The sequence below is a fragment of the Canis aureus genome, chromosome 3 (assembly GCF_053574225.1).
Source record: "Canis aureus isolate CA01 chromosome 3, VMU_Caureus_v.1.0, whole genome shotgun sequence".
Lineage (NCBI taxonomy): Eukaryota > Metazoa > Chordata > Mammalia > Carnivora > Canidae > Canis > Canis aureus.
In genome coordinates this window covers 47,901,551-47,916,882 of record NC_135613.1, presented here as the reverse complement: position 1 = coordinate 47,916,882, position 15,332 = coordinate 47,901,551, and the positions used below count along the sequence as shown (strand labels likewise).

Sequence of the window (15,332 nt, the reverse complement as noted above, 5' to 3'; positions counted from 1 at the left end):
TTCCCTTCCTCTCTCTGTCTCTCTCACAATTAAAGAAAAATCTTGGGACCCCTGGGTGGCGCAGCAGTTTGGCGCCTGCCTTTGGCCCAGAGCGTGATCCTGGAGACCCGGGATCGAGTCCCGTGTGGGGCTACCGGTGCATGGAGCCTGCTTCTCCCTGTGCCTGTGTCTCTGCCTCTTTCTCTTCTCTCTGTGTAACTATCGTAAAAGAAAATTAAAAAAATATGTATTTTGGGCAGCCCCGGTGGCTCAGCGGTTTTAGCGCCACCTTCGGCCGGGGCCTGATCCTGGAGACTCGGGATTGAGTCCCGTGTTGGACTCCCTACATGGAGCCTGCTTCTCCCTCTGTCTCTCATGAATGAATAAATAAAATCTATAAAAAATAAAAGATAAAAGAATCTTTTTTTTTTTTTTTAAAGAATTCCATTTACCACCATTACCTCCATCCAAAAGAATAAGGGATCCCTGGGTGGTGCAGCGGTTTGGCGCCTGCCTTTGGCCCAGGGCGCGATCCTGGAGACCCAGGATCTCGGGCTCCCGGTGCATGGAGCCTGCTTCTCCCTCTGCCTGTGTCTCTGCCCCTCTCTCTCTCTCTGTAACTATCATAAATAAATAAAAATTAAAAAAAAAAGAAAAAAAGAAAAAGAAAAAAGATCAAGTGTCAGGAAAGAGGTAGAGAAATTGCAACCCTTGTACTTTCTGGTGGGGAAATAACATGGTGCAACCACTGTGGAAAACAGATTGGCTGTTCCTTCAAAAGTTAATCATACAGTTACCATCTGACCAGCAATTTCCCTTTTAGGCATGTATCCAAAAGAAGTAATTCCATTTTCAGTTATATATACAAAAGAATTTAAAGCAGGGACTTGAATAATATTTGTACATCAATATTCTTAGTATTAGGGCAGCCCGGGTGGCTCAGCGGTTTGGCATTGCCTTCAGCTTCTCCCTCTGCCTGTGTCTCTGCCTCTCTCTCTCTCTGTGTCCCTCATGAATGAATAAATAAATCATCTTCAAAAATATTCTTAGTATTATTCACAATAGCCGAAAGGTGAATATAACAAAAGTGTCAATGAATGAATAGAAAAATAAGATATGGTATATTCAAATAATGGAATGTTATTCGGCCAAAAGGACTGAGGGGTGCCTGGCTGGCTCAGTTGGTGGAGCATGTGACTCTTGATCCTGGGGTCATAAGTTTAAGCCCCACTTTAGGCGTGAAGCCTATTGGAGCCTACAACATGGATGAACCTTGAAAACATTACGGTAAGTGAAATAAGCCAGACACAAAAGAACAAATATTCCTTGAATCTACATATACAAAGTACCTGGAATAGTCAAATTCATAGACATAGATACACAGAAAGTAGAATGAGAATGGTCATTACCAGAGTGTGAGCAGACATTCTACAGAATGTAAAGTGTATTTTATAATAAAAAATAAATTTTTGCACTTTGTCTCCAGTTTCTGACACAAAGTTCCTAAATCCCTTGGAATTTCCAGGTGATAGGAGCATCTTTTGTCCTAATGGAGCCACACTTAGTGGACTCCTAGATAGCATCAGAGTGGGAGCCTGTTCCTTGAAAAACCAGGGCACTATTAAAGGGCTGGAGCTTTCAACCTCAACCCCCAATCTCCATGTAGGTGAGGAGGGCTAGAAACTGGGTTAATCACCAAGGCCAGTGATTTAATCAACTATGCCTACGTAATGAAACCTCCAGAAAAAATCATAAACAACCTATACTGGAGAGTTTCTGAGTTGGTGCTGGAAGGGTGACATACCCAGATTGGGCAGGGGAAAGTCCATGAAACCTCCCACCCTCTTCCCATGCACCTCTTCTATTCGGCTGCTCCTGAGTTACATCCTTTATCACAAACTAGTGATAGTAGGTAAAGAGCCTTCCTAAGTTCTGTGAATCATTCTATCAAATCATTGAACCCGAGGCAAGGGTGGTGGGAATTCCTGGTTTAAAGCCAGTTGGTCAGAAGTATGTGTGACAAGCTTGATGTCACTAAACATACAGTTAAAAATGGCGAAAATGGGGTGGGGCACCTGAGTGGCTCAGTTGGTTCAGCGTCTGCCTTCAGCTCAGGTCATGATCCTGGGATCCTGGGATCGAGCCCTGCATAGGGCTCCCTGCTCGGCAAGCTTCTCCCTCTGCCCCTCCCTCGGTTGGTGCTCCCTCTCTCTCAAATAAATAAATAAAATCTTTTTTAAAACGGCAAATTTAAAAAAAAAATAAAGGCAAATTTTGTGTTCTGCATATTTTACCACAAGAAAAAAAGCGTTTAGAAAATCTGGGTATGATTGCTTATGAATAGAAAGAAAGAAGAGTAGCCCTGCAGTGGGGCAATCAGACAGCATCTGTACTGAAGTCATCAACATCAATGTCACTGACGAGCGACAGACAGGCATCGTGCATCTTCTAATGCGATGCCCCAGGAAGCACTCAGGATTACTCACGCAGGCATTCTGGCAGAGAAAGCCTAACCAGAATTTAATAATGAAGAAGCAGACAAACACAAAAACACAAATCAAGGAACCTTCTATTTAAAAAAAGAAGCAAGGTCACACAAGTGAGGAAGTTGGGAAGGAGAGTGACTTCACAGTGGAGAAACCTCCCTCAACCAAGCCATCAAGGTCAATATCAACTGTAATAAGTCATCCTGAGGTCACAGACCCTTTGTATGATGTGATGAGAATGGTCTCACTTGGTCTCACCATGAGAAGATCATCAGACAAACCCAAGTTGAGGGAGTTTCTACAAAATCGCTGACCAGTATTCCTCAAAACTGTGAAGTCGCTGATGGGTTGGTTGCCTGGGTGTCTCCGTGGGTTAAGTGGCTGACTCTTGGTTTTGGCTCAGGTCATGATCTCAAGGTCATGAGTTTGAGCCCCAACACAGGGGCTTAACCAACTGAGCCACTCGGGTGTCCCATAAGAGAATTTCTTTTTTTTTTTTCTTTTTTATTTATTTATTTATGATAGGCACACAGTGAGAGAGAGAGAGAGGCAGAGACATAGGCAGAGGGAGAAGCAGGTTCCATGCACCAGGAGCCCGATGTGGGATTCGATCCCGGGTCTCCAGGATCGCTCCCTGGGCCAAAGGCAGGCGCTAAACCACTGCGCCACCCAGGGATCCCCCCATAAGAGAATTTCTTAAAGAAATATACTAATACTTAGGGATACAAGTCTTGATACATGGTGACCTTATACTCCAGTGATTCAGTAAAAATGTACAGTTGACCCTTGCACAACACAGGGGTTAAGGGTACCAACCTCCTGTGCAATTGAAAAAATATGTGTCACTTTCAATTCCTCCCAAATTTAACCACTAATAGCCGACCATTGACAGGAAGCCTTATTGATAACATAAACAGTCGATTAACACATATTTTGTATATAGTATGTATTGTATTCTTATAATAAGGTAAGCTAGAGAAAAGGGAATGTTATTAAGAAAATCATAAGGAAGAGAAAATACATTTATAGTACTGTACTGCATTTATTTAAATATTTTCTACTTAAATATTTAATTAATTAATTTATTTGACAGAGAGAGAGAGAGAGAGAGAGTGCACAAGCAGGTAGAACAGTAGGCAGAGGGAGAGGGAGAAGCAGACTCCCACTGAGCAGGGAGTCTGACTTGGGGTTCCATCCCAGGACCCAGAGATCATGACCTGAGCCAAAGGCAGACACTTAACTGACTGAGCCACCCAGGTGCCTCTAAAAATTTTTTAGAACTACATAAGTGGACCCATGCTGTTCCAAGTCATATTGTTGGGCAGCCTGGGTGGCTCAGAGGTTTAGTGCCGACTTCAGCCCAGGGCCTGATCCTGGATCCCAGGATCGAGTCCCACGTTGGGCTCCCTGGATAGAGCCTGCTTCTCCCTCTGCCTATGTCTCTGCCTCTGTGTCTCTCATGAATAAATAAATAAAATTAAAAAAAAAAAACAAAGTCATATTGTCAAGGGTTAACTATATATAATTATCATATATTATAGGTATAAATTATACTATTAGAAGTAATATATTACATGTAATTACATATATTTAGATTATAAAACTATATATAATTATAATACATGACATATGATCATATATAATATGTGACTACATATAAGAATATATTATTATATTCATACATATACCTATATATTAAAGCTACAATATATACTAATATATAGTAGCTATATTATATACTAAAGCTATTATATATAATTATATATAACATATCCTATTATATATTATAAGATATAATATAGTATAATGATTATTATATGTCATTCTGTTAACATATATACTATTATTTATTATAGCTATATTATTATTTATTAAGCTAATGGGGCAAAATATTAGCAATATGAGACCTTTGGGTAAAGGAAAGGGCACACAAATATTCTATCATTCTGATTCTCAGAAATTTTCTGTAAATTTCAAATTATTTACAAACAAAATATTTTTATTATTTATTTGTTTGTTTTTGAGTAAACTCTACCCTCAACTTGGGGCTCGAACTCACTATCCTGGGATCAAGAGTTACGCACTCTGCCACCTGAGCCAGCCAGGTGCCCCACAAATAAAATAGTTCTAAATTATCTGTGTACATGGATATAGTTGCAGGTATTTGTCCATCCTCACTCATACAGTATGCGCTGAGTATGCCAGCCCCTGTGTCAGGTGCTAAGGATTCCACTGAACGGTCCCAGTTCCTGCCTTGGAGGACCATCACACCTCAGCAGATGTTAACACCACATGACATACCTAAGTGTCTTGGTGGCATTATGGTACATATGTGGCTGTTAGCTTGATTTTCTTCCTGCTACATTTCTCCCACCCCATCCTTCCAAAGCAAGAAGTAGTCTTTATCTTCTGTGGCTCGTGGTTAGGGGCTGCTGAACTGAAAGGGCTTGAAAATAACATCTTTCAGCATCTATACATATTCTAATATAAGCCATATGAGGCGGTGTCAGTGTCAAGGTGAGTATAGAGAGGAGGAGCCAAAGTCTGCCCTAGACAGACGGAGTCCACTACCTATAAGAGAAAAACATACCATAGGAGAGTTTCTCTCTCACATTGGGGTAGCCACTCCAGGACAGGTTCTGGCTTTTGACCCTCCTCCTATCAAAAGGTAAAATCTGATTCCACAGCCTCTGAGTCTGGATTGGCCTAAGTGACACACTTCTAATGAACAGAAAGCAACGGAAGTGATGCTGTGTGAATTTCGAGGTAAGGTTGTAAAAGGTAGCTGGCCCTCTCTATGGGACACTCACTGTTAGAACCCTGCCACCATGCTGTGAGGGAGGCCAGGCCACACACAGGGGCCACATGCTTATGTTCTGGCTGAAAGCCCACACTGAGGCCATGGCTCAGCCAGCACCGAGCATCAGACAGGTGAGTGAAGAAGCCTGCAGCCCCAGCAAGAAACCTGCTAACTGAGCCCAGTCAACCACCAGAATTGAGAGATATAATACAAAATCAGTTATAGCTGTTGCTTTATGGCATTAAGTTTGGAGTGATTTGCTCTGCAGCAACAGGTGATCAGAACACACGTGTCTGCTAGAGTTCTTTGAAAGGATTAAGACCCAATTACCCACAGCAGTAATTTACTTGATCCATACTCTTTGTTGGCTATATTCTCTGCCCTACTGGTTACTGATGTTTCTTTCTCTCTCTCTTTTTTTTACAGATGCTTTTTTTTTTTTTTTTTTTGAGTGAGAGACAGCTCAATCAACCAGGAGGAGAGGGGGAGGGAGAGAGAATCTCAAGCAGATTCCACATGCCCCCTTACTGATGTTCCTTAACATCATCTCCCAAATAAACTACTGTATCAAATTCCTAACTTGGGGTCGGCCTCTAGAGACCAGGGTATTACACTCAAGTCATAGTGATGGTTCAGAGCAAGAACTCCATGACCACACGGACCAGGTTCAGGGTATGGCTGTAACATTTACCAGCTCTTGACCTTGGCTAAGTTACTATGACCTTCCTTTCTTTAAAATTTGTATTTTTGTATATTTTTTTATTGGAGGTCAATTTGCCAACATATAGTATAACATCCAGTGCTCATCCTGTCAAGTGCCCCCCTCGGTGCCTGTCACCCAGTCACCCCATCCCCCCCGACCACCTCCCCTTCCACTACCTCTTGTACATTTCCTAGAGTTAGGAGTCTCTCATGTTCTGACTATGACCTTTCTATTTCAGTTTCCTCATCTGTAAACAGTGAATAAAAAAAGGCTTACCTCCTAAGGTTGTTAAAAGTTTAAATTATTTAATATAGTACAGTGCTTAAAACAGTTTCAGACACAAAATCAGCAGTATAAATATGTTCTTTAAAAAACAAAGGAGGGATGCCTGGGTGGCTCAGTGGTTGAGTGTCTGCCTTTGGCTCAGGTCATGATCCCAGGGTCCTAGGATCGAATCCTGTATCGGGTTCCCCACAGGGAGCCTGCTTCTCCCTCTGGCTGTGTCTCTGCCTCTCTCTGTGTCTCATGAATAAATAAATAAAATCTTTTTAAAAAGGCAAACTGTTTTAAATAATGAAGAAAGAGCTGCCTGAGTGGCTCAGTTGGTTAGGGGTATGACTCTTGGTCAAGATCTCAGAGTCATGTGATCCAGCCCCATGTTGGGCTTCACACTCAGTGTAGGGTCTGCTTGAGATTTTGTCTCTCCCTCTCTCTCTCCCCCTCCCCACTCTTGCACTCTCTCTCTAAAATAAATACAAAAAAATAAAATAAAATAAGTACAAGAATCTTTAATAATAATAATAATAAAGAAAATTTATTGGCTCAGGTAACTGGACAATTCCAGTCATCAAGAATGGACTGGTCAAGGCTTCCATTCTTTTGACATCATTCTTCCAACTCTATCCCCTCCATGGTTGGCTTCATCCTCAGGCTGGGTTCTTTCCTGGTAAGAAAAAGGAGAAGCAGAAGTTCCAGAACTTACATCTACCTAGAGGTAATGAAAAGAGAGAGAGAGAGAATTTCTGGTGCCCCAACAATCTCTCAAAACTCTTGGGTTTATTCTGATTGAATCAATTTATCTCACGTGCTGTCCATAAACGGACCACTTGGAGCCCATCCCACAAGCTGGGGGCAGGGTCAGTCTCCAAACAACTTCCTGCCTCACAGTGTGGGCCGGAAGGCAATGACTTCCGTGTCAGAACTAGGGGACCACAGAGCTTTAAGCTTTAAGAGGTGAAACTCTGCTGCCTGGCATTTTGAAAACAAATCATTCTGCCGCAGAGAACAGATGAGACAAGGACCAGAGTGACCAGGAAGGGCGCTTAGGAGATTGTTGTTATTAAGAGAAATTATCCACAACTTGGAGAATGACTCTGTGAACTTTCTGTGTTTTGCAGAGGTTTGTCTAACCAGCCTGGCTGAGGACAGAAGATTTTCTGGGGGAAAGGAAACTTGACTTGCCAAAGGATAGGAGCCAATGGATTTTGCAATCCTGTAAAACTAAGATGAGGTGCTTTTATTTTCTGTCCAGTGTAAAGATGGCCCCAAGTGTTAGAGGATTGTTTCTCATTTTCGTCTTTTTATTTATTTATTTAATTTATTTATCGGACAGGGAGAGAGAGAGAGCACAAGTAGGCAGAGCAGCAGGCAGAGGGAGAGGGAGAAGCAGGCTCCCCACTGAGCAGGGAGCCCAATATGGGACTTGATTCCAGGACTCAGAGATCATGACCTGAGCTGAAGGCAGATGCCTAACTGACTGAGCCACCCAGGCGCCCCTTGTTTTTGTTTTTTTGCTGGGTAAAACATTAACAAATTTTGTACTGAACACAGAACTCTCATCTTGCCCTTACTTTTCTTCCCCCACTGATTATATGTTCCAGAGCACGAAGAATGTAGTGTCCCCAAACTGAGAAGGCCCTTGGAGACTGAAAACACAAAGCACCCAACTCCGTCTGGAATATGCAGTTTTATTTTGGAGTGACTCACTGACAGGGAGGATCTGGGGGATAAATATCCAAACAGCTGTGCAGCCAGTCTCAGCAAAAGTCCAGTTTTTAACTTACTGGTTTTACAGGAGAGGAGGATGTGTAGGGGAGTGTTCCCATATACAACTAATGTTCAGCAGATCTGTTGCCTCTGGAGGAGAGGCATGTTTGCCTCTGGAGGAGAAAACTGGATTGTGAGCCAACCGAAATCCAGAACAGGCTCCCTAAACATTCTGGTCTTGGAATGTAAGCATGGAGTTTATACTAGGAGGCCTGTAACACGGAGGCCAAAGGGGTTATTAAGCAAACAACAATGAGATGGTAGGTCAAACGTGGAGTCAGTATAGCCAGCATTCCTACATTAGAAAAATCCTGGGTTTTCTTTTGTTTTTTTTTAAGATTTTATTTACTTATTCATGAAAGACACAGAGAGAGAGAGGCAGAGACACAGGCAGAGGGAGAAGCAGGATCCCTGCGGGGAGCCTGATGTGGACCCGATCCTAGGATCTCAGAATCATGACCTGAGCTGAAGGCAGATGCTCAACCACCGAGCCACCCAGGCATCCCAAAATCCCAGTTTTTCTTATGTTCCCTGTAACCATACCAAGTGTTGGTGATGATGTGGAGCAATTAGAACTTTCATAAATTTGTAGGGGAATTTGAAATGGTACAAAAACACTCAAAACCAGTTTGTCAATTTCTTATCCCTTTGTGGTTTGAATTTGCATTTCTCAAATGACGAATGGTGTTGAGCATTTTCTTAAGTGTTTATTGGCCGTTGATATATCTTCTTTGGAGAAATGTCTATTCAGATCTTTTGGCCGTTCTCTAATTGGGTTGTTTTTTGTTGTTGATTTGTGAAAGACTTTTATGTCTTCCAGGTACGAGTCTTTGGCAAATATAGGTATTGTAAATATTTTCTCACATTCTCCCATTTATCGTTTAATTTTCCCAAATAGATCTTTCAAAAAGTAGATATTTTAAATTTTGGTAAAGTCTAAGTTACACTTTTTTCTTTTGTAGTTCACACTGCTTGTGTACTAAGAAATCTTTGCCATTCCAGACTGAAAGTTTTCTTCTACGCATTTTTCCTAGGTACTGTTACAGTTTTAGCCTTTATGTCTAGGTCTCTTATCTATTTAAAGCAAATGTTTTTATATGGTGTGAGATAAAGGTCAAGGTTTATTTTTGCCCATGAGTATATTCAGCACCATTTCTTGAAAAGAATATCCTTTCCCCATTGGATTACACTGACCCTTATGTTGAAAATTAATTGATCATATCTGTGTGGTTCTGTTTCTGGACTTCCTTCCTACTTATACATCTATTCTAATCAAAATACCACACTGACTTGGTTTCTTTACCTCCATTCTAGGTCTTGAAATCAGGTAATGTAACTTTGTTACTTTTCAAAGTTGATTTGGCTTTTGCATTTCTGTATAAATTTTAAAAATCAGCTTATAATTTCTACAAAAATAAGAAAAGCCTGCTGGGATTTTTATTTGATTGCATTAAATCCACATATCAATTTAAGAAGAACTGCTGTCATATAATACTGAACCTTCCAGTCCATGAGCATGGTACACTGGTGTGTCTTCATTTATTTAAGTCTTTTTTTTTTTTTTACTTTTCCAACAATGTCTTTGAGTTTTCACTGTACATTCAATAAACATATCTTGTTAAATTTACCCCTAAGTATTTCATGTTTTTGGACACTGTTTTAAAATATATTTTTTTTAATTTTTATTTATTTATGATAGTCACAGAGAGAGAGAGAGAGGCAGAGACACAGGCAGAGGGAGAAGCAGGCTCCATGCACCGGGAGCCCGACGTGGGATTCGATCACCGGGTCTCCAGGATCGCGCCCTGGGGCAAAGGCAGGCGCCAAACCGCTGCGCCACCCAGGGATCCCTGGACACTGTTTTAAATGATATTAGTTTTATATAAGTGGTGAGAGTATGACCCCTGCCTTTCTCCCTATCTTAGGGGAGAGCATTCAGTCTTTTACCCTTAAATGCTATGTTACCTATATGTTACATATAGATTTTTCATAGATGTCCTTTCTCAGGCTAAGGAAGTTTCCTCATTTATAGCAGTATGCTAAAAATTTTTTTAAAAATCATAAATGGGTGAATTTTTAAACTTTTTGGTTTGAAATAATTTTAGCCTTATAAACAATTATAAAATTATTACAGAGTTCTGGGGCCCCTGGGTAGCACAGTTGGTTGTATGTCAGGCTCTTGGTTTCAGCTGAGGTTGTGATCTCAGGGTCAAGAGACTGAGCCCTGTGTCAGGGTCTGTGCTCAGTGCACAGTCTGCTTAAGGCTCTTTCTCCCTCTCATTCTGCCCCTTTCCACTCTCTCAAGTAAACAAATAAATCTTTTTAAAAATTACAGAATTCTTTTAGGTTGATGAATATGAATATGTTCTGAAACTCTAGTTAGTGATGACTTTATAACATAGTAAATGTACTAAATGCCGTTGAATTTTATGTTTAAAAATGGTTAAAATGGTTGATGTGTTATGTTCTGTGTATTTCACTACAATAAAAAAATTAGTACAGTGTTTCTCTATAGTATTTTCCCAGCTTCCATGGTGATAACAAGTTGCAGTTCCCACAGTGCAATGATTAAAACTAGGAAATTAATATTGGTACATTACTATTAATTAAACTGCATGCTTTATTTGGACTTCACAAGTGTTTGCTCTAAGATTTATTTTTGTCTGTTTCAGTTTCCAATCCAGGATCTTGTGTTCCATTTAGATGTCATACCTCCCTTGTCTACTCCAGTCTATGACAGTTCCTCATTTCTTTCCTTGTCTTTCACAATCTTGACAATTTAAAGGAGTTCTAGCTTGATATTTTGTAGAATGCTCCTTAGTTTGGATTTGTCTAGTGTTTTCTCCTGATACAATCAAGGCTATACATTTCAAGGAAGAAAAACTGAGAGGTAATATGCCTTTCACAGTGTCTGATATGAAATCAACATATCTTACTATTGGTGATAGTGACCTTGATCACATCGTTAACGTCATGTCTGCCAGGTGTCTCCACTGGAAAGGTATTATTTTTCCCAGATAACTAATAAATTACATAGTCTGAGACTGCAAATACCCTGTTTCTCTTTAAAGTGCCAACCTTTTGTGTTAGCATTCACTGGTGGATCTGACCTGAAGCAAGATTTTCTAGTGATGATTTTCTATTTCCTTTATTCCTCCTAAATGTATTCATTGGAATTCTTCTGAAAGGAAAAGTCTCTTCTTCATTTATGATCTATTGAATTATTTAGTTACATCAGGATGGACTCACACTTGTATTTGTTTTATTCTTTAGGTTATAATCTAATACTATTCTAATATATTTTGTTCCTCAAATTGTTCCAATTTTGGTAATTGGAAACTATTTCAGTATGCCTTCTGTTCTTTTGACTGCCCCCTCCATCATTTTGTAAGAAAAAAAAAAAACTTTTTTTTTTTTTTTTTTTTTTTTTTAGCACTTCCTTCCTTTTGGCACCACGATACTCCAAGATCCTTCTGTATTTTGCTTGTTTCAGCTCTGGAACGAACCACTTCTCCAAGATCCAAGAATCTAAGATCAGCACACTATATGTGCTCACTGCTACTGGAGTATCATTCTTCTCCATAGAAAGAGCTAAGAAATATATCTAGGTATACTACTCTCTGTGTATACATGTATTTATTTGTTTATTTATTTATTTATTTATTTATTTATTTATTTATTTCTATGTGCATTTATTTCTTGAGCACCATAGGGTTCATTCTAATTTTCTCCCCTTTGCCTTGTTATAATTTCTCCTCCTCTCCAACAGTAAGGAATCTGGCTCTCACTACCTACAATAAGTTTTTTCCACCCTAGAGTACATATAATGCAGTTTCAGAAGTGCTGACCCATAACCCTGCCAGAAACAAATTTATCCTTAGAGTTTAATGTTTGTCTATAGTTCTTTTTGCCTTTAACTTAACAGTATCAAAATATTGTTTCCACATTTACTGAGGTCAGCTCCTTTTTTGCCCATTCCCTTCAGTGTGGGTATATAATTCGTTTATGACAGTTGCATTTGTCTATCACAGTCCCCAATCAGCTGGCACTTAGTGCAGCTAAATCTCTGGAAGTGGTCACGGAAAGAGATAAAGAGAGCTCTTCCAAAACCAGTGTCCTCCCAAGGTGCCTCCCTTCCGTAGGAGCAACATCAGGGACTTCACATTCGAGGTGGGAGGGCAGTGAATATAGACTTCATTAATCCTGCAAGTCACTAAAATAATTAAACAAACAAGCAAGCCCAGGAAAAGGGTGGTAGGGCCATAACTCAGGGTTGTTACAATATATTTTGTAAAATTTCCCATTTCCAGGATGCCTGGGTGGCTCAGAGGTTAAAGCGTCTGCCTTTGGTTCAGGATGTGATCCTGGGGTCCTGGGATCGAGTCCCACATTGGGCTCCCAGCATGGAGCCTACTTCTCCCTCTGCCTGTGTCTCTGACTCTCTCTCTCTCTGTGTCTCTCATGAATAAATAAATAAAATCTTGTTTAAAAAATAAAATAAAATAAAATTTCCCATTTCCAACAAAAAATTATAAGACAGGTAAAAAAACAAAACAAAACAGAAAACAACAACCAAAAAACAAACCCCAACAGGGATGCCTGGGTGGCTCAGTGGTTGAGCATCTGTCTTCCGCTTAGGTCATGATCCCAGGGTCCTGGGATGGAGACCTGCATCAGACTCCCTGCATGGAGCCTGCTCTCCTTCTGCCTGTGTCTCTGCCTCTCTCTCTGTGTGTGTATATCTCATGAATAAATAAATAAAATATTTAACCCCCCCCCGCAAAAAAAAAAAAAAACAACAAGAAAGAATAACCTGAACACAACAATTTCTGTTGCTGAAAAAAATCAGGCAACAGAAAATGACTCAGAGGGACTAAATGTTAAACTTTTAAATTTCAAAGTAGGTGTTACAAATATGATCAAAGAACTAAAGAAAGTCATAATTAAAGAAGCAAATGAAGGTGTGATGGCACTGTCACACCAAATAAAGATTGTTTATAAAAAGATGGAAGTTATAAAAAAAAGACCCAAATGGAGGTTCTGGACTTGAAAAGTACAATAACTGAGATGAAAAATTCACTATTGATTCTCAACAGTAGATAGAAATGGCAGAAGGAAAAATAAGTGAACTTGAAGATAGATTGATAGAGATTATGCAATCCAAAGAATGGGAAGAAGAAGAAAAATGAATAATAGAGTCTCAGAGAAATTTGCAATACTATTAAATGCACCAACATATGTATAATGGAATACAAGAAGGAAAGGAGAGAGAGAAGGAAAAAATGTAAAAAAAATAACGGCTGAAACAAGTGTATGCCAATAAATTGGATAACTAGATAAAATGCAAATACCTAGAAACACAAACTACTGGAACTGATGGAAGAAAAAAAATAGAGGCTCCAAATAAACCAATAATAAGTAAGAGATTGAATTTTGTCATCAAAATTTCACCCACAAAGAAAAACCTAGGCCCAATGGCTTTACTGGGGAATTCGGCCAAATACTTAAAGAAGAATGAATAATTTCTCATAAACTTTTCCCAAAAATAGATGAGGAAGGAACCTTTCCAGCCCATTCTGTGAGCACACACATGCTCTCTCTTTCTCTCAAAAAAAAAAAAAAAAAAATCCAAAACACTGACAAAACCAAATCCAGTAGATCCCTCCTCATCCACCATTTTGCTTTCCATGGTTTCAGTTACCCAGGATCAACTGAGGTCCAGAAGCAGATGATTCTCCTTCTTATGCATCCTATCCTTCTTCTGATGTATAGAAGTCCTAACACTACATCACAACGCCTGTGTCATCCACCTCACTTCATCTCATCACACAGATGTGTTATCATCTCACATTGTCACAGGAAGAAGAGTGAATACAATGAGACATTTTGAGAGAGAGACTACTTTCACATTCACATAACTTTTATTACCATCTATTATTATAATTGTTCTACTTTATTATTAGTTGTGGTTAATCTCTTACTGTGCCTGGTTTATAAATTAAACTTTATCATAGGTATATATGTTTAGGAAAAAATATAGTATATTTAGGGTTTGTACTATCCATGGTGTAGGCATCCACTGGGTCTTGGAACATATTCCATGGAGAGAAGGAGGAGACTACCGTATGGATGAGAATGCGATACAACTATAACTCTCATACCTTATTTATGAGAGTGCAAATTTATATAACTACTTTGGAAACGGTGTTGGCAGTTTACTATAAAGTTACGCTTGCCATAGTAGCCATCCATCCATCCTAGATATTTACATAAGTGAAATGAAAAACTACGGCTACACAACAACCTGCACATGGATGTTTATAACAGCTTTACTCATAATAGTAAAGTACTTGGTACTACATCTGACCAAATGCTATTTCTGCATTTATTGTGATGATCATATTTTTTTCACCTTTATTCTATTAAATATGTGAATTGCATTGATTGATATTCAAAGTAAACTTGAAAGAAATAAATAAACTTTGCATTTCTAGGATAAACTCCCTTGATCAAATATATGATCATGTTTATTTTTTTCTGGATTTGGTTTGTTATTATTTTATTAAGGACTTTCATATCTCTGTTCACAAAGGATATTGGTCTGTAGTTTTCTTCTAATGATTTTTGTCTAGTTTTTTAATAGTAATGCTGGGCTAATGAAATGTGTTGGAAGGTGTTTACTACTCTATTTTTCTGAAAGATTTTGTGTAGAATTGGCATTATTTCTTTCTTAAATATTTGATAGGTAAGAAAACTATATGGTTGTGGGAACCTTTTAAAAATATGAATTCAAGTTCTTTACTTGATATAAGATTATTTGTAATTTCTTCCTAAGTGAGTTTTGGTAGTGTGTCTTTGTGGAAATTTGTCTATTCATTTAATGCTCTTACTCTTTCAATGGTTTTATGGTATGTAGTTATGTCTACTTTTTCCATCCTAATATTAATAATTTATGTCTTCTCTTATCCTCTTGATTATTCTAGCTACAGTCTTATCAATTTTGTTGATCTTATTTGTTTATTAATTTGGGGGAGATAGAAGGAGGGTAGGGGCAGAGAAAGAAGCAGACTCCCCACTAAGCAGGGAGCCTGACGCAGAGCTTGATCCCAGGACCCTGGGATCACAACCCAAGCCAAAGGCAGCCACTCAGCTGCCCCTGATTTTTTAGATTTTTAAAAAATTTATTTATGAGAGACACAAAGAGAGAGAGGCAGAGACACAGGCAGAGGGAAAAGCAGGCTCCATGCAGGGAGCCCAACGTGGGACTCGATCCCGGGTCTCCAGGATCGCTAGCCTTGGCCAAAGGCTGCAGTAAACC

At 39.3% G+C, this 15,332-nt stretch overlaps 1 long non-coding RNA gene across 2 annotated transcripts; it reads left to right on the top strand.

Moving 5' to 3' along the window:
* Positions 1 to 2,721: 2,721 nt before the first annotated feature.
* On the top strand, positions 2,722 to 11,630 carry LOC144305285 (uncharacterized). Of its 2 annotated transcripts, XR_013372338.1 has the most exons (5): positions 2,722 to 2,812; positions 6,795 to 6,962; positions 7,366 to 7,478; positions 8,977 to 9,048; positions 11,448 to 11,630. It is a non-coding gene; the product is annotated as an uncharacterized LOC144305285 (long non-coding RNA). The 2 variants fall into 2 exon arrangements; XR_013372339.1 differs by lacking the exon at positions 8,977 to 9,048.
* The last annotated feature ends 3,702 nt before the right edge of the window (positions 11,631 to 15,332 follow it).